An 18,882-nucleotide genomic window follows, 5' to 3' on the forward strand; every position below is an offset into this window, starting at 1 on the left:
TGCTGGGGGGACCTGATGAGAAAACTGTGCTGGTGGCTCTGAAAGCTGGATCCATGTTTGGAGAAATAAGGTAAGTGAAGCATTCCCAGAGAGGAAATACAGATTGTGGGCTCTGGGCAAGAAAGGTAGGAAGCGGAGAGATCAGCAACACCCTAATTAATCCTTGTGATTGAGGGCCACGAACACAGAGCAATGTCTGCTACACAAATTACAGCTTGTTTTCTTGGATCTTGTCTATTTTTGTGCTGTTTTCTGCCTGGTGAGTTAGTGACAGTAAACAGAGGTATATGGAGGGAAGGGGAAATCAATAAGAAAAGATGTTTCACTAAACCAGCCCCCCAGTCATTAATCCACACATTTCCTGAGCGTGTACCAATAACACAATGACAGAGGTTGACTCCCTATAGCTGAGCAGACTCCAGACTGGTGTAAAATGCAATATTTACACCTTCATTTTTTCCACTTACAATTTTTATACTGCTCTGTCATGGTTTAAGTCCAGCTGGTAACTCAGAACCACACAGCTGCTCGCTCACTCCCCCCCTTATTCTTCCCTCCACTCCCAGAGGAATGGGGAGGAGAATCAAAATAATGTAACTCCCACAGGCTAAGAACAGTCCAGTAACTAAGGTATAATACAAAAGTACTACTACTTCTACCACCGATAATAATAATGATAAGGGAAATAACAAGGGGAGAGAATACAATTGCTCACCACCCACCAACTGATACCCAGCCCAACCCGAGCAGTGATCTGGGCTTTCTGGGTAACTCCCCCCAGTTTATATACTGAGCTGCTCTTTCACCTCCCTGTACACATCCAGATGGGATAGTCTGCATATCTCCATGCTGGGAAGAGACACAGGGAGGTGAAAGAGCATCTGATAGGGAGCACACCATGGCCTTGAGCCTGGGTAAATATCCAGGTAGATGGTGAGGATACCTGCACCTCTGCAGAGGCTTCACATAAGGGTGCTCAGCATTAACAACCAGTCAAAGGCAGCAGTGGACAGTGGCATTGTGTGCTCTGTGTGGTAGTAGCAACAAGACCCATATCAGAAACTAATGAAGTTTAGCAGGACCCTGTTAGAAGGACATCCCTCCATGGCACATCTCTCTGAGGTTTCTGAGGGTCCTTTCTAAAGGAGGCCGTTCACAACAGCACTTCTGCCAAGCTTTTGCCTAGATCAGCCCCCCCCCCCCCCCCCCCCCAATAATTCAGGAGCAAAATATGAGCTTGGAGAGGAGGTGTGGGAAAGCTTCACTGCACTCACTTTTCAAGATGTGAAGAATAGAATTCAGCTGCCCTTCTCATAGAGGTCATCCTTGGCAGCAAGCTGACATCCCAATAAGGTCTGGTGTGGTAAAGCTCTGAAGAACACTGGCTTTGCACAGCACTGACACCGTGGCTGGGGCAGTGGGAAAGGGTCTGCTAAGTTTCATTCTGCCTTTTTTTAATTGTTTTTTTTATTTCCTTGGATCACAGGGTTCCAGTTAAAGTCCAACACCACCAAAATCACCAGTGCACCAGAAATCACCCACCACCTCCCACAAAGCACGCATCCGCCTGGGAGAATAAATATTCTCCAAATCTTCCAATAGTTTAGTCACTATTTGTGTGATTTCCACATCATGAGAAGATCCAAGCATGTCCTGGGGCAGGAGTAGGAGCCGTAGCTGTAGGCTTCGCTAAGAGCTAAGGGTAAGATATGCCTTTCTTTTCTGCCTAGACCTTTACTCACTGCTGATGAAACCTTCTGCCATACGACCCAGAATCATACAAGGTTTCTGACCTCTGAAGATCTACTTTGAGCAGTGCTGCAGGTTTCACAGGTCTGGCCATGGGGAAGCTGGGTTGATCATGAAGCATCAGGTGACACCTCTTCCCACCAGCAGCCTGAGGCTGATCTTCACCTCCTTCAGGGTCTTCTTATTTTGCTGTGGGTTTTTTTCCCCTCTCTTGGAAAATAGATAAGTTTCTGTGGTGGAATGAAGCCAGAATATATGTTAATGTTAATTAATGCCTGCTTGCTTTCTTTTAAACAAATTTAATGAGCTCCAATACACCACAGAAGGGTCTGAAGCCACCAGTGCCCTTCACATTGCAAGGGGCGACCTGGCCTTACCCAAACCTCCCTAAATATTTCTTGTCCTCCATCATTTGCAAGTGGTTTCCTTCTGGGTAGAAGGTTTCAGTGGGAAGTGAAAAGCTTTTATTTTTCCTTCCACTATATAAATATTTATATAATCAAACCAGGAAACCTGCAGAAATTGAGCTGCTGTTCTGATTTCATATGGGTTAGAAAAAGCATTTAAATAAATAGTGGGCTGTAATGGCTTTCATTATTCACTGCATCTACAATAAACACCATGTAGATTACCATGCCTTTGCTGTGGTTTTATTTCAAAACTCCAGTTGTTTCTCATCGGTTTGTTCCCAACAGAGACAGGCAAGTCCCCACATGCAGTTCACAGATTTTCCAATAAACTACTTACAGGCTCAGAACTGTAGCATTACAATGGGATTGTAATATTTTAATCACCAGAAGGAGAGGAAAAAAGGGTTTTCTTAAATGGCACATACTTGCATGAAGATCTTGGTTTTCAACATGCAGCATTAGATGGTGATGGATACATAACTGATAATTCTGGAACCATGGGGAGATTTGAAATTATCCTCCTCTGCAATCTGTTAATGGTTTTAGTTGTTTAGGAAGATTATTCTCCAGGTAATAATTAAGGTCAAGGCAAGGTTGGGCTTACAGCCTGGGTTGAAGTGATTAGGTCTATTTGCTGGGGGAGCTGTCTAGAAATGGCAGGCTGAGGAGATGGGCAGCTCATTTAGTGCCTCTTGTTTGGGGGGTTACAATAAATTTGATTTTGTAAATCCATTCCTTCCTTAGTTTTGCTGTACTTACCATGGGCTTCCGTTGCATTGGTTCCTATAAATATCTTGCAGTGTGTACTTATCACAGATCTATTCCTTCTGCCCTTGGAATGTTCCTGATGGATTTGATAATGTTCCATGTATTTTCACTGCATTTCTTACTAGCTTTTGCTCATTCCACTTCAATGTCCTTAACTGTTGGATTGATACCATATGAGATCCTCTAATGATATTAATGCAGTATGTGGGGGATCTTGCTGGGCACTTGCCAGTCCAGCACCCTGGAAGTTCTGCATTGCAGTCTTCCTTCTGCCTTATATTTCTGATTAATGGATTTCTCAGAGGTCCATAGCCATAGAAAACAGGTTTTCCTGCAATGATATTTTAACTCTTGCTGCTTTTGAGTGAAATAAGTGGAATAGAGAACTGCTGAAGGAAGAAGAGGAGCTAGCTGTTGTTGGGTCTGTATGAATGTGTTAGGTTTCATCTCACTATCACACATAGCATCTTTATGGGAGGCTTCATATATACTGTTTTAATAAATATATATTTTATATATATGCTTTTATATGTATATACACATTTGATATTGAAGGTGCATTCATATTCTTCATGGTCTATGCTGTTATGTTTCAGAAGAGTGATAGTGATTTAATGTTCTGTGTGAGGTGAGAAAAGACAAATGTGCCTGACTAAACAAATCAACTTATAAAAGGAATAATATAATCCACCACAGACATCTGACAGTGTCCTGGGTTCAGCAGTAGCAGTCATTTATTTCCTTCTTAGTAGCTAGTGCAGTGCTCTGTTTCTGACTTTCAGCCTGGGAACAACACTGATAACACCGATGTTTTTAGTTGTTGCTAAGTAATGTTTCCTCTGATCAAGGACTTTCTGTGTCTAATGATTGGTCAGTGAAGAGGGGCACAAGAAGCCGGGAGGAAGCAGAGACAGGACACCTGACCCAAATTAGGCAAAGGGGTATTCCATACCACAGCATATCATGCCCACTATATAAACTGGGGGGAGTTACCGGGGAGGCCACGATCACTGCTCAGGTCCGGCTGGGTATCGGTTGGAGGGTGGTGAGAAACTGTAATATAGAATCATAGAATCTTAGAATCATAGAATAGTAAGGGTTGGAAAAGACCTTAAGATCATCTAGTTCCAACCCCCTGCCACGGACAGGGACACCTCACACTAAACGATGTCACACAAAGCTCCGTCCATCTGGCCTTGAACACTGCCAGGGATGGAGCATTCATGACTTCCCTGAGCAACCCATTCCAGTGCCTCAAAACCATTACGGGGGGGGAATGAGTGAGTGGCTGCGTGGTTCTGGGTTGCCAGCTTGACTTAAGTCATGACAGCTGGACTGTGGCTTAGCAACTTAATTCTCCAGCTCCTTCAGGACTTACAGATGGATTTCATCAGGTCCCATGGACTTGTGCATGTTCGGGTTCTTAAGATGATCTCAAACCTGATCCTTTCCTACAGTGGGCCTAAGGTCTTCATTCTCACAATCCCTCCATCGGCCTTCCAAGACTTGGATGGTATGGTCAGAGCATTTGCCAGTGAAGACTGAGGCAAAGAAGACATTAAGAACCTCAGCCTTCACCAAATCCAGGGTAGCCAGTTCTCCTAATAGCTTCCGGAGTGGGCCCACGTTGTCCCTAGTCTGTCTTTTAATTGCAATTTAACTATAGAATCCCTTCCTGTTATCTTTCACATCCGTAGCCAAGTTTCATTCTAACTGGGCCTTAGCTTTCCTAACCTGATCCCTAGCTTCACAGACAACAACCCTGTATTCTTCCCAGACTGCCTGTCCTTCCTTCCACCTTTTATAAGCCTCTTTTTTCCCCTCTAAGTTTCCTCAGCAGATCCTTATTCATCCAAGGAGGTCTCCTGGCCCTCCTGCTGCACTTCCTTCTAGTTGGGATGCAACACTCCTGAGCTTGTAGTAGGTATTCCTTGAATATCAACCAAGAGTCTTGGGGCCCCCTGCCCTCTAGGGCTATATCCCATGGAATCTTGCTAAGCAGGTTCCCGAAGAGGCCAAAGTCTTCTCTCTTGAACTCCAGGGCAGTGGGCTTGCTGCATGCTCTTCTCACTGCCCTAAGGATCTCAAACTTGACCATCTCATGATCACTACAACCAAGGCTGCCATGGAGTGTCACATTTCCAACGAGCCCTTCCCTGTTGGTAAGCACAAGGTCTAGCATGGCACCTCTCCTCGTTGGCTCCTCTGTTGCTTGCAGAAGGAAGTTGCCTTCTACACAATCAAGGAAAAACAAACAAGGATTGCTTGTGCTGGCCCTACAACTGCCATGGTTTAAGCCCAGCTGGAAGCCCAGAACCACGCAGCCGCTTGCTCACTCCCCCTCTTCTTCCCCCAGCTCCCAGAGGGATGGGGAGGAAAATAGAAAGAATGTAAATCTCACGGGTTGAGATAAAAACAGTCCAGCAACTACAGATATAACACAAAACCACTACTGCTACCACCAATAATAATAATGATACGGGAAATAACAAGGAAAGATAATACAACTGCTCACAACCCACCAACTGATACCCAGCCTGACTTGAACAGTGATCTAGCCCTTCCGGGTAACTGCTCTCAGTTTATATAGTGGGCATGACATGCTGTGGTATGAAATAACTCCTTGGCTAGTTTGGGTCAGGTGTCCTATCTCTGATTCCTCCTGGCTTCTTCTCCTCCCTCGCTGAGCATGAGATTCAGAAAGTCCTTGGTCATAGTAAACATTACTGAGCAACAACTAAAAACATCGGTGTTAACAGCACTGTTCCCAGGCTGAAAGTCAAAAACACAGTACTGAATCAGCTATCAAGACTGAGAAAAATGACTGCTACTACTGAATCCAGGACAGTATCCACCCCTTATTCCATGCCATTCACTTCATGCTCAGATACCACATTTTTCAGTATACCATCCCTCTTGCTTCATATATATATACGTACATCTGAACACACACAGAGAGAGATCATTCCTTAGTGCATGGACCAATCCCTATAAAGCTGCTGAGTCCATTCAGTCCATGATGTCAGGCTTCATCTCTTGTAATAGTCTTTTGGGGCAGGAGAGGCTGTGTGCAGTGTTGGATTGTTGCCTGCTGATGATATTGCAAAACTTGCCTGGTTTCATCAGAGTATATTCTCTGTTGGGATAATGGTCAGAGGGAAGTCAGGGCCGGTAGCTGGTGACCTGAAGACATCTAGTTGGTGGGTTATAGAAGTGCTACATAGCAGGCAACAGTATGCAATTGAATTCATTGGCTGTTTTCCCCTAAAATCAAATACCTTTGAGGTAAATAGCAAACTTCCCCATCTTCCCACATTACACAACAAGTATATCCAGGTATCTGAGTAAAAGCAATCCCACAAGTGGGTTTGCCTTCACCTGAAGCAGGAATAACCCAGACTGTCTTCCCCAGCAAATTATTTATGCACACCATAGGAACTTTATCCCCTTCTAAAGTATGTAAAAGTTCTGACTGGGCTGGACCAGCCCTGTTGACACATCCTCTGGTGTTGACCACCCAGGTGGCCTTTGGTAAATGTGTATCCCAATGCTTGAAAGTTCCACCACCCATTGCTCTCAGTGTAGTTTTTAACAGCCCATTGTACCATTTGACTTTCCCAGAGGCTGGTGCATGGTAGGGGATATGATATAGCCACTCAATGCCATGCTCTTTGACCCAAGTGTCTATAAGGTTATTCCAGAAATGAGACCCATTGTCTGACTCAGTTCTCTCTGGGGTGCAGTGTAGCCACAAAATCTGTTTCTCAAGGCCCAGGATAGTGTTCCATGTAGTGGCATGGGGCAGAGAGTATGTTTCCAGCCATCCGGTGGTTGCTTCCACCATGGTAAGCACAAGGTGCTTGCCTTGGCAGGTTGGTGGGAGTGTGATATAATCAATCTGCCAGGCCTCCCCATATTTGCACTTCAGCCATCGTCCTCCATAACAAAGAGGTTTTAACCGTTTGGCTTGTTTAATTGCAGCACATGTTTCACACTCATGAATTAACTGGACAATAGTGTCCATTGTTAAATCCACTCGTCGATCATGGGCCCATCTATATGTTGCATCTCTTCCTTGATGGCCTCAGGTATCATGTCCGCACAGGGCCAAAAATAATTCTCCCTTATGTTGCCAATCTAAGTCCATCTGAACCACTTCAATCTTAGCAGCTTTATCCACTTGTTGGTTGTTGTGGTGTTCCTCAGTGGCCTGACTTGTGGGTACATGGGCATCCACATGGCATACCTTCTCCACCAGGTTCTGCGCCCAGACATCTTGCCATTTTTTTCCCAAAAGTTGAATCTCCTGTGCATGTCCCTTGACCTTACTCTGTTTTATGCCAAAACTGGCTCTCAGCAGGATTTGGATTATTTTCCTCCATTTCTCAAAAAATACTTCTGCTGTATCACCGCACCGAATAATGTCATCAATGTATTGCAGTTGTTCTGGAGCTTGCCCCTATTCCAGTAAAGTTTGGATCAGTCTCTAACAGATGGTAAGGCTGTTTTTCCAACCCTGGTTCCAAGTGTACTGGATACCACTCTAAGTAAAAGCAAACTGTGGCCTGCACTCTGCTGCCAAAAGAAAATGCATTGGCAATATCAGTTGTGGCATACCACTTAGCTGCCTTTGACTCCAGTTCATACTGTAGTTCTAGCACGTCTGGTACAGCAGCACTCAAAGGTAGTGTGACATCATTCAGTCCACAATAATCTGCTGTTAGTCTCCACTCTCCATTACACTTTTGCACTGGCCAAATGGGGCTATTAAAGGGTGAGTGGGTCCTACTGATCACTCCTTGGCTCTCCAGTCTATGGATCAGCGTATGGTTGGGAATCAGGGAGTCTCGGTTGGTGGGATATTGCCACTGGTTCACTGTTGTGGTCACGATTGGCACTTATTTTTCTTCAACTTTCAGCAATCCCAGAACAGAAGGGTCCTCTGAGAGACCAGGCAAGGTGGACAGCTGCTCAATTTCCTCAGTCTCCAAAGCAGCAATACCAAAAGCCCATCGGTACCCTTTTGCATCTTTGAAGTACCCTCTCCTGACGTACTCTATGCCAAGGATACATGGAGCATCTGGACCAGTCACAATGGGGTGCTTTTGCCACTTCCTCCCAGTCAGGCTGATTTCAGCCTCCAGTACAGTCAACTCTTGGGATCTTCCTGTCACTCCAGAAATATAAATGGGTTCCACCCCTTCAGAGCTTGGTGGTATCAGGGTACACTGTGCACTGGTATCTACTAGAGCCTTACACTTCTGTGGGACTGATGTACCAGGCCATCTGATCCACAGTGTCCAGTAAATCTGATTGTCTCTCACCGTCATCTGGCTGGAGGCAGGGCTCCTCTAATAGTCATCACAACATTGGTCACTTATGTCTGGTAGACAGGGATTAGTCCTTATCACAGTAGCTAGAGTAAAATCAGCTCTTCCACTCCATCTGGGAACCTGTTCACCAGAGACTGAAGCTTCAGCTTTCATGGGATGATCATCCTTGACCTTTGTTCTCCTCTTCAGCTCACACACCCGTTCCTCCAGAACTGAGGTAGGTTTTCCATCCCACTTCCTCATGTCTTCTCTGTGATCCTGTAGGTAAAGCCATAGGGTGGCCTGTGGCATGTACCTCCTATATCTTCTCTCTCAAGCACTAGGATGCCTCTTAATAGCTGAGACGTGTGTTTGTACAGGTGGGGAGCTGGATAGATTGGATAGATCATCTCTCAATTGTTTGGACTTCTGGGACAGTTTTTCCACAGCTGAAATGATGGAAGGGGTGAGATTGTCATTGAACACTCGGAGCTGATGAATCATTTCATCCACTGTTGTTGGTACTGTCATTCCAGGTTATTGCTGCCAATGAATGGGCATATGATGATGGTGCGTTCCATGTAAATTTCCACCACATGGGTCATGTACATTTGTCTTCATCTGGATCTATGGGTGCATTCCTGGCAACCGGCCTGTGATACATCATCTCTACAATGGCTGTTTCCCTCAGAGACTGGATGCCTTTCTCTAGAGTAGTACACTTGGCCAAACAACTCATAACATCATCTTTGCATGGAAAACTTTCTTTCACAGTGACCAAGAGCCACTTCCAAAGGCTGAGGGCTTGTTTCTCTTTTGCAATCGCTTTGTCAATTCCCCCTTCCCTAGCAAGTGATCCTAGCTGCTTGGCTTCCCTACCTTCTAGTTCGTGACTGTTGGCCCCGTTGTCCCAGCATAGGAGCAACCAGGTGATGATGTGCTCCCCTGGTTGATGAGTAAAAGCTTTTCGCATATTCCATAGCTCGGTTGAGGCCCGGGGTCGAGAAGTCATCTCTTCTTACTCTTCCTCTGATTTCCATAATAATAACTCCTGATCAGATGCTGTCCCTTGTAGTAAGTGCATTGTTTCTTCATCTTTCCTCTTCTTCTTTCTTGCCTCTTTTTTGCTTTTCCCCTTGCTTATAGGGGCAAGTGATATTGGCACAAATTTGTCCTTTGGTTTAGCTGCAGTAATTATAACTGTGGTTGGAGTGGCTGCAGTATCTGTTGTTGGGGTTTGGGTAGCTGTTGTACTTGTCGCTATGTTGGTGTAGTTGCTGTGATTGTAATTGGATTACCTGTGTTGCCTGTTGTAGTCAGAGTTTGAATAGCTGCTGGACTTGTCACTGGGGCTCTTGTAGCTGCTGTGCTCAGAGCTGGAGTAGTCGTGCTTTCTGTTGCGGTTGGAGTTTGAGTAGCTGCTATATTTGTCTCTTGGGTTGGTGTAGCTGCTGTGCTTGGAGCTGGAGTATCTGTGCTGTCTGTTGTGGTTGGAGTAGCTGCTGTACTTGTTGCTGGGGTTGGTGTAAGTGCTATGCTTGGAGCTAGAGTAGCTGCGCTGTTGCAGTCGGAGTTTGAGTAGCTTCTGTACTTGTCACTGGGGTTGGTGTAGTTGCTGTACCTGGAGTAGCTGCGTTATCTATTGTATTCAGAGTTTGAGTAGTTGCTGGACTTGTCACTAGGATTGGTGTAGCTGCTGTATTTGGAGTAGCTGCATTGTCTGTTGCTTTGCCATCAGATCCAGAGACATTTTTTCCCTTTGAAGGTGCTGGATACTGTTGTGTCACAGATGGACTCAGTGAAGGACCTGTGGCCGATAGATATCTGCATGACATGCTGCAGCTGGTAGGGCAGAAGCTGTGGGAATAGCGAACAGAAGACTGTTAGGAGGATGTAGGAGAAGGTAGTGGAATGTGCTGGCATTTGTCCAAGAGAAACATGAGATTGCGAGGTGGTGGGAACATGATCTTTTGGGGGAACAGTGTAAAATACGTACGTGGCTGTTGGAAAGTTACTGAATGCTTGTAATGCAAACCAATTCCCTGTGTGAAGGTATATAAAGGAATGCTTTAGTACAACAAAGGTCTTCTCTCTTCCGCGCAAGGGGAGTCCGTGTCATCTGTTGTCACAGTGTTGAACAGGGCTCTGTAAGCATAGGCCAAGCCCCAGCATGTTGCCATGATTTGTCCATCTCTGGTATGGCCAGAATGACAACACACCTCAGTTAAGTGTTTTACTAATTTTTCTGGATTTTGCACTTGTTCGGTGGTGAAGTTCCAAAGCACTGTAAGGGCCCAGTGGCCTAGATACTTACCCATACTGTCCCACACACCCTGCCACTCATGACTGTCTAACCTCAGGGAAAATCTCTTGGTCCTCCTATATTGTCGTCTAACCCTAGACAAGACCCAAACCCGACTCTGCTTAACTTTCAAGATCAGACAAAATGGTCATAGGTAAAACACACTCTGTATGTGTGCCAACATGGTGATCCCCATCACAATCAGTAAAAAGGTCTCAAGGGTATCCAAAGACCATTCAAAACCTTCAGAACTCTTAAAAGATTCTGTAAATAGTCGGGAAGGCGGGGGGGGGGGGGGGGCTGGGAAGGTAAGGGAATACCTCCTTCACAGGTTGACCACCCGAGGAGGGGAAATAAGATGTGTAATTGCTAAACATTTCTATTATATACCTCCCAAAGTAGAGAGGTGGTGACCACACTGGGAATGCAAGCCAGATCAATTTCATGATCAATGATTCTATTGTATTACAAGTCATTACCATAAAGCACAGTGAAACAAGAACCTTAGCCCAAGCCCAACAGCTGATAAACACTAAAACAGCAAATACCGGCTGTAAGATACGATATGATGAAATGCCGAGATCAAGAGCAAAAACATTGAGAGCCAATAAATCAGAATTGTGATGAGTGACTACAAATCCCAAACAATGAATGATTATCACAAATATGATTAGACACACTCTGGTCAGATCTGTTGTTATATCAACCCTTCATGTCCCTTTGTGGTTGCCAAAAGGAACTGACGCATTTTAAGCCCAGCCGGCAACCCAGAACCACACAGCTGCTCACTCACTCCTCCCCCCTTCCTCTCCCTGCTCCTGGAGGGATGGGGAGGAGAATCGAAAGAATGTAAATCCCACAGGTTGAGATAAGAACAGTCCAGTAACTAAGGTATAACACAAAACCACTAATGCTACAACCAATAATAATAAGGGAAATAACAAGGGAAGAGAATACAACCACTCAGCACTAGTCAACCAATACCCAGCACGACCCAAGCAGCCACATGGCCCTTCTGGGTAACTGCCCACAGTTTATATACTGGGCATGACTTGCTGTGGTATGGAATACCTCTATGGCTACTTTGGGTCAGGTGTCCTGTCTCTGCTTCCTCCCAGCTTACCTTCCTCCCTGGCAGAGCATAAGACTCAGAAAGTCCTTGGTCAGAGTAAACATTACTTAGCAAAAACTAAAAACATCGGTGTTATCAGCGCTGATCCCAGGCTGAAAGTCAAAAACACAGCACTGCACCAGCTACTAAGAAGGAGAAAAATGACCACTACACTGAACCCAGAACAACCATCCCTCCAACAGATTGAAGTTGGTTGAAGTCCCCCATGAGGACAAGGGCCTGTGAGCATGAGGCTGTTCCTATGAAGTAGAGTACTTCATCCAGAGGCCTCTTGATCAGGAGGTCTGTAACAGATCCCCACAGTAATGTCCCCCATAGTTGTTCTCCCTTTGACCTGACCCACAAACTCTCTGTTGACTGATCACCTGTCCCCAGAATTCCATACTCTCCAAATGAAGCCGGCTCATTGGCTGGAGCAGCTGGAATATCTCTACCTTGTTCCAAGCATTTATTATAGGTGCTGGCAACTGACTGGGTGTGTTGGGATGGAATGATTTCCCACTCCCCCAACACATCTAGCTTAAAGCTTCCTTGACCCATCTGGCAAGCCTCCTACCAAAACCGCTCTTCCCCTTTGTTGTCAGGACAGTTCCACCAGCACCCAGTAGACCTGGCCTACAAACTTGGGTCCCATGTTCTACATACCTAAACCCCTGACTATGGCACCACTGTTCTAACCATTTATTAACCTTTATTAAACTATTCTCTCCCCTTGTTATTTCCCTTAAAATTATTATTATTGGTGGTAGTAGTAGTGATTTGTGTTATACCTTAGTTACTGGACTGTTCTTATCTCAACCCATGGGAGTTACATTCATTCTATTCTCCTCCCCATCCCTCTGGAGGAGGGAGTGAGCAGCTGCTGGACTTAAACCACAACAGTTCTTTTTGGCAACCACAAAGGGACACAAAGGGTTGAGATAACAACAGATCTGGCCACAATGTGTCTAATCATATTTGTGATAATCATTCCTTGTTTCTTATTAACAGTCACTCATCACAAGGTTGATATATTTGCTGTCAGAGTTGTTGCACCTGGTCTCAGAGTTTCAGCATGTCATACCTTACTTACAGCCAGTATTCGCTGTTTCAGTGTTTAGCAACTGGGGGGCCTAGGCTAAGGTTATTGTTTTGTTATTCTTCATGGTAATGACTTGTAATACAATACAAGTATTCCACCCACCACTCCCAAAGGGATGGAGAGGAGAATTGAAAGAATATAAATCCTACATATTGAGATAAGAACAGTCCAGTAATTAAGGTATAACACAAAACTACTACTGCTACCACCAATAATAATAATCTTAAGGGAAATAACAAGGGGAGAGAATACTATTGCTCACCACCTGCTGACCAATACCCAGCCCAACCCGAGCAGCGATCTGGGCCTTCTGGATAAATCCCCCCAGTTTATATACTGACCTGTTCTTTCACCTCCCTTTACACATCCAGATGGGATAGTCTGCATATCTCCATTCTGGGAAGAGCCACAACAAGTTCTGCATGGAGATATAATCTTTTTTTAATGTAGAAGAGACACTTGGAAGAAAGGAGAGGGAAAAAAAGAGCAGGGCCATTTTCTTTTTTGGCTGATTATGACAAATTAGCAAGGGGGATTTCAAGGCAGAGTTGGCAGGACAGTGTGCCTGACGCTGGGGACTCTGCCCCTGCCATGCAGGGAGGGCTTTGCAAATATTGACTGGATGCCAAATATTGTGGGTGCTGGATGCCAGCATCACCTCCTGTCCTGCCACCACATCAGTTCCCTACGAGTCTCTTTCTCTGTGGCACAGAAGAGATGTACATCTGTGGCTACTGCTCGTGGAAATTAGGCTCAGGCTTAGCATATCTGAGCAAAAAGACAATGTATTTCCCTTTTGTACTGCAAAACAACCCTCTGTGGGACAACAGCATTCTACCAAAGCCATGTGTGAGGTGCTGGACCACCCCTTCCTGTCTGCCCAGACCACACCAGAGTCCAAAGACACGAGCTCACTCCTTTAAGGCACCTTGACCACAGTCATCCTCCCCATGATGACCTGCGTTGCCTGAATTGCCTTCAGATCTTTCAGCCTCCAGGGGAGCTGTGCCAGAGGTCCTTTGCCCCCTGTCCTCCATGCAGAAGACAGGGCAGCCTGGAAGAGCTTTGGGGTGTCAGGTTTTGGGGGGATGATCAGTGAGTCTCCAGGGGCTCCTATCTCATCTTTGGATTTATTGTTGGTTTTCAGCATTATCCTACAGCAAGGAAAAAAAGAGAGGATTTCAGTCTGGGTACATGTAATACTAGCTAGATTTTACAATGCAGAAAAGTCAGGCTTTAAAAGAACAGGTATATTGATTCGGAGAAAACTCCAGGAACAAACTTGCCAACAAAGTTTTCAAGTTGACAAGCAGGTATTCCTCATTGCGGCACCGGGAGACATGGGGAATAGCTCCTCTTAACGTGTGTCTCTCTATTGCTACACAAGCCATCCTTATATAGTCCCTGGGCATACATACATATTAATGAGGCTACATATGGATTACATCACTTTCCAGAAAGTTCCCCGCATGTGCACAAAAATGTGGTGGTGGTCTCTGAGAGTTGTTTACTTCTTCCAACAATCTTCATCACTTCTGGCAGCCTTTGAAGCACGCGCAGTAGATGCTTATACCAGTTTAATTGGTTCGTTAGCACCAGAGACATAATAATCCTCCTATCCTCCTACTTATCAGTTAGTTTAACTATAGCCCATCCTGGACACCTGCCATTCCCATATACTCCTTATCCCTATGTCCTGTTCTTCTAGACTGTTTCTCTTAAAACTATATCAACTATAGCGATTTATCTTGTACAGGAATTCTCAGTATGTTCTCTAGCTGTACTCTATTTTTTTTCTATGTATCATGCACCTCAGTAATTTCCCATTGTTACTGTTACAAAGCCATCAAATTTAACATTGCTTAAAACTAATTCTAAAGTTTTATATATTCCATTTTGTGATTTTGTGTCCCCCTTGTTTCAATATTTTATGCCTTAGGAAGGACAGACTAACAAATCTAAGTAGTTCTAAAAATATATATTTATATATATTAATATTTTAATAAATTTTTAAATGAATGAACATTGTTTGTTCCTGAGTTGCACCCACTTTTAGTGGTGAATCACTGTATAATGAGAATAGTTTGGGCTGGAAGGGACCTGTGGTATGTGCTGTGGTATGGAATATCCCTTTGGCTAGTTTGGGTCAGGTATCCTGTCTCTGCTTCCTCCTGCATTCTTGTGCCCCTCCTCTCTGGCACAAGAGAATATGAGAATAAATGAGAATTTTATGAGAATAAAAGTCCTTGATCACAGTAAACATTACTTAGCAACAACTGAAAATATCAGTGTGATATTAGTGTTGTTCCCAGGCTGAAAGTCAAAAACACAGTGCTGCACCAGCTACTAAGGAGAAAAATGACTGCTACACCTGAACCCAGGACAACTATGTAGCTACTCAACCCTCAAGCACAACAGCTACACCAACCCCAAGAACAGACACTGCAGCCACTCCAACCCCACTGACAGACACTGCAGCCACTCCAACTGCAAAGACAGACGCTGCAGCTAAACCAAAGGATCAATCTATGCCAATATCAGTTGCCCCTATAAACAAGGGGAAAAGCAAATGAGAGCCACAAAGAGCCACTCATGCACTGAAGAAAGATGAAGACCCAATGCTCTTATTACAGGGGACAGCATCTGAACAAGAGTTATTAATACATGAATCAGAGGAAGACGAAGAAGAACAAGAGGTAACTTCTCGATCCTGGACCTCAACTGAGCTGTGGAATATACAAAAAGATTTCAGCTGTCTTCCAGGGGACCACATCATCACCTGGTTGCTCCAGTGCTGGCACAATGGGGCTGACAGTCACAAACTAGAAGGTAGGGAAGCCAAACAGCTGGGATCAGTTGCTAGGGAAGGGGGAATTGACAAAGCGAGTGCAAAAGAGAAACAAGCCCTCAGCCTTTGGAGGTGGCTCTTGGCAGCTGTGAAGGAAAGGTTTCACTACAAGGACAATGTTATGTGTTGCTCAGGCAAGTGGACAATAGAGAGGCTTCCAGTACCTAAGGGAATCAGCCATTCTAGAGATGATCTATTGAAGTCTGGATGCCAGGAATGCACTGTAGATCCAGACGAAGTTGAATGTACACGACCCATGTAGCAGAGGCTTACACGGAGTGCACCATGATCATACACCCACTCATTGGCATCAATGACCTGGAGTGAGGCAGCAGCACCAACAGTGAATGAATTGATTCGTCAGCTCCGAGAGTTTGAAGACAATCATCTCACCCCTTCCATCATTTCAGCTGTGGAGAAACTCCTGACCCAGGAGTTCAAACAACTGAGAGATGATCTATCTATCTGATCTACCCAGCTCCCCACGTGTGCCAACCTGCATCTCAGCTATTAACAGAAGGCTCCGTACTGCCCAAGAGAGAAGATATAGGAGGTACACGCCACAGGGTACTGTCAACGCAGCAGTCCCGGACAACGCAGAGATCTCTACTCTGCCTTGGTGAGGCCGCATCTGGAATATTGCGTCCAGTTCTGGGCCCCTCAGTTCAAGAAGGACAGGAAATTGCTTGAAAGAGTCCAGCACAGAGCCACAAAGATGATTAAGGGAGTGGAACACCTCCCTTATGAGGAGAGGCTGAGGGAGCTGGGTCTCTTTAGCTTGGAGGAGACTGAGGGGTGACCTCATCAGTGTTTACAAATATGTAAAGGGTGAGTGTCAGGATGATGGAGCTAGGCTTTTTTCAGTGATATCCAGTGGTAGGACAAGGGACAATGGGTGTAAACTGGAGCATAGAAGGTTCCACGTTAACATCAGGAAGAACTTCTTTACTGTGAGAGTGACAGAGCACTGGAACAGGTTTCCCAGGGGGGTTGTGGAGTCTCCTACGTTGGAGATATTCAAGGTCTGCCTGGACAAGTTCCTGTGTGATGTACTCTAGGTTACCCTGCTCTTGCAGGGGGGTTGGACTAGATGATCTTTTGAGGTCCCTTCCAACCCTTGGGATTCTGTGATTCTGTGATCAATGTGATCAAGCGATTGACAAACTTTATTAGATACACTGCTCTTCTTATACCCTTACACCCTTATGTGACAGCCTTGGATACTGAGCTCTAATTGGTTAGTCTAGAGGTTACTAGCGTTTACAAAGCTAATGTTTATAACTTGTTATAATTGCAATTAAATACCTTACTCTAAAAATACAGTGGGAAACTACAACCTTGGCAGAGATCATTCTCTGCACGTTTTCAGTAGAAAATTACAGAGGCCTAACAAGACAATTGACCTTGCTTATGCCTGCCAAAAATCTTCTTACTTTACAGTAATAAGGCTCAGGGTATCAGGATCACTCACTACGTGGCCTTGGCTCTTTAAGAATCCCACAGGGTACCCTATGGTTTTACCTGTGGGATCACAGAGAAGATGGAGATGCTCATGGAGATCACAGAGAAAGTGGGATGGAAAATCTATCTCAGTTCTGGATGAACAGGCGTGTGACTTAAAGATGAGAACAATGGTCAAGGATGATCCATGGATCATCCATGGGATTTACATCCTTTTTATTCTCCTCCTCATCCCACCGGGAGAGGGGGGTATAAAGGGGCAGAGTGAGTGGGCAGCTGCATCGTTTTGAGTTACTGTCTGGGCTTAAACCATGGCAGAACCTCACAATGTTTTCCTACAACCAGTCATACTCACATCCAACATAGCTATTCCCAGGATTTTGTTTTCCCAAATTATCTCGTTAGATATCGCAGGCTTGGCAAAAACCCTCCAGTACAGTAACAACCATGTCAAAGGGGATGATGAAGGCAGCAGGTTTGAATTCACTTATAACCCTTTGAGCAAATCCCAGCAGTTTAGCAAACATCCTCTGGCACAGCTTGAGGACAGATCTTGATATCAACACTAAGCTTGAAACCTACGGCCCAAGGATGTGGGATGCTGCACTCAGGAGACTCCCACAGCCTGAGTTTTGCCAAGCCTGAGCAACAGTCCTGGATCTGCTCCTGTTTCTCAAGTGGCAACAGCACCTTATGGCTTCCTGGGAGGATCTCAGGGGCTCCTGAGCTGGCACCCACAGTAGACTGCGGGATAAAAGCTGCCAGAAGCCCCTCTTCCCAATAACCTCAGCAAGCAAACCAGCCACTTACTTTCTTCCACAGGACTCGAGGTTGCTGCATCCACTCCCTGCCAGGAGGAAAAGGGAAACATGAGATATTGCCCATTTTCAATAATCCAAAATTTCTACTTGAACACCCCATTTTCAGTAAATGTGGCCCTTTTACACTAAATATCCCATATGATTTCTTGGTGGCCATGGGGACAAGCATCCCCATACATGATGGGAAAGGGCAGGAGCACATCAGTGAGCTCATCTGGGTGCAAGGGAAGGAAAGGAGAGCATGTAGAGCTGCTACTGCTGCTTCTCTTTAGAGCTGGACTATAGCTTGGTAAGATGCCAGGGCCTGGGCACCCAGTGCTGCATAGAAAGGCAAGTAAATGGCAAAGAAAGCACAAACTATGTGTGCTGTCGCTGCTCAGAAGCCAAATCTTGCTTTTCATTAGCTAAGCAGTTTGTGGGGATTTGTTTTCTTGAAGGAGCTTGAGTTACAGCCCAAACCATCTCAGGTCCTGGCACTGATCTAGTAGCATTTGCATGGCAGGGGATGCCCTCTCTGCTTGGGACATGGTGCTCACATACCCTCTGCCTATCCAGTGCACAGCATACCTGTGCCTCCTGCTTCTCCCTGGTCACTGGCTGCATCATCACCTTCTCCAGCCCCTGGACCAACCAGGCAAACAAACACCCTGGTGACCAGAAACCACATTCAGACCTGGAATGGTTATATGAGGTGCTTTATTGCAGCGCTGGGAAACCAGGGGCACGCGCCCAAATCTGGCTTCGACCTCGTCACATCGCACTCGCAATTTATACATCAAATTTTTCAAAATCAATGCATATTAAACCTAAATTGCTACCTTAACTAATACATATGCATCAGGGATTGCCTCATTAGTCTATTACCACATCAGCCTCTTCTGCGCTTGCACAGCCCCCCTCTGGTGGTCATCCTGATGAAGTAAGGAGTCTTCCTCAGATGAAGTAAGAAGTCTTCCTCTCTTTGTCCTTTTTGACCTGTCTGTTCTTTGGACAGGCCC

This window comes from Melopsittacus undulatus, chromosome W (assembly GCF_012275295.1).
Source record: "Melopsittacus undulatus isolate bMelUnd1 chromosome W, bMelUnd1.mat.Z, whole genome shotgun sequence".
Taxonomy (NCBI): Eukaryota; Metazoa; Chordata; class Aves; order Psittaciformes; family Psittaculidae; genus Melopsittacus; species Melopsittacus undulatus.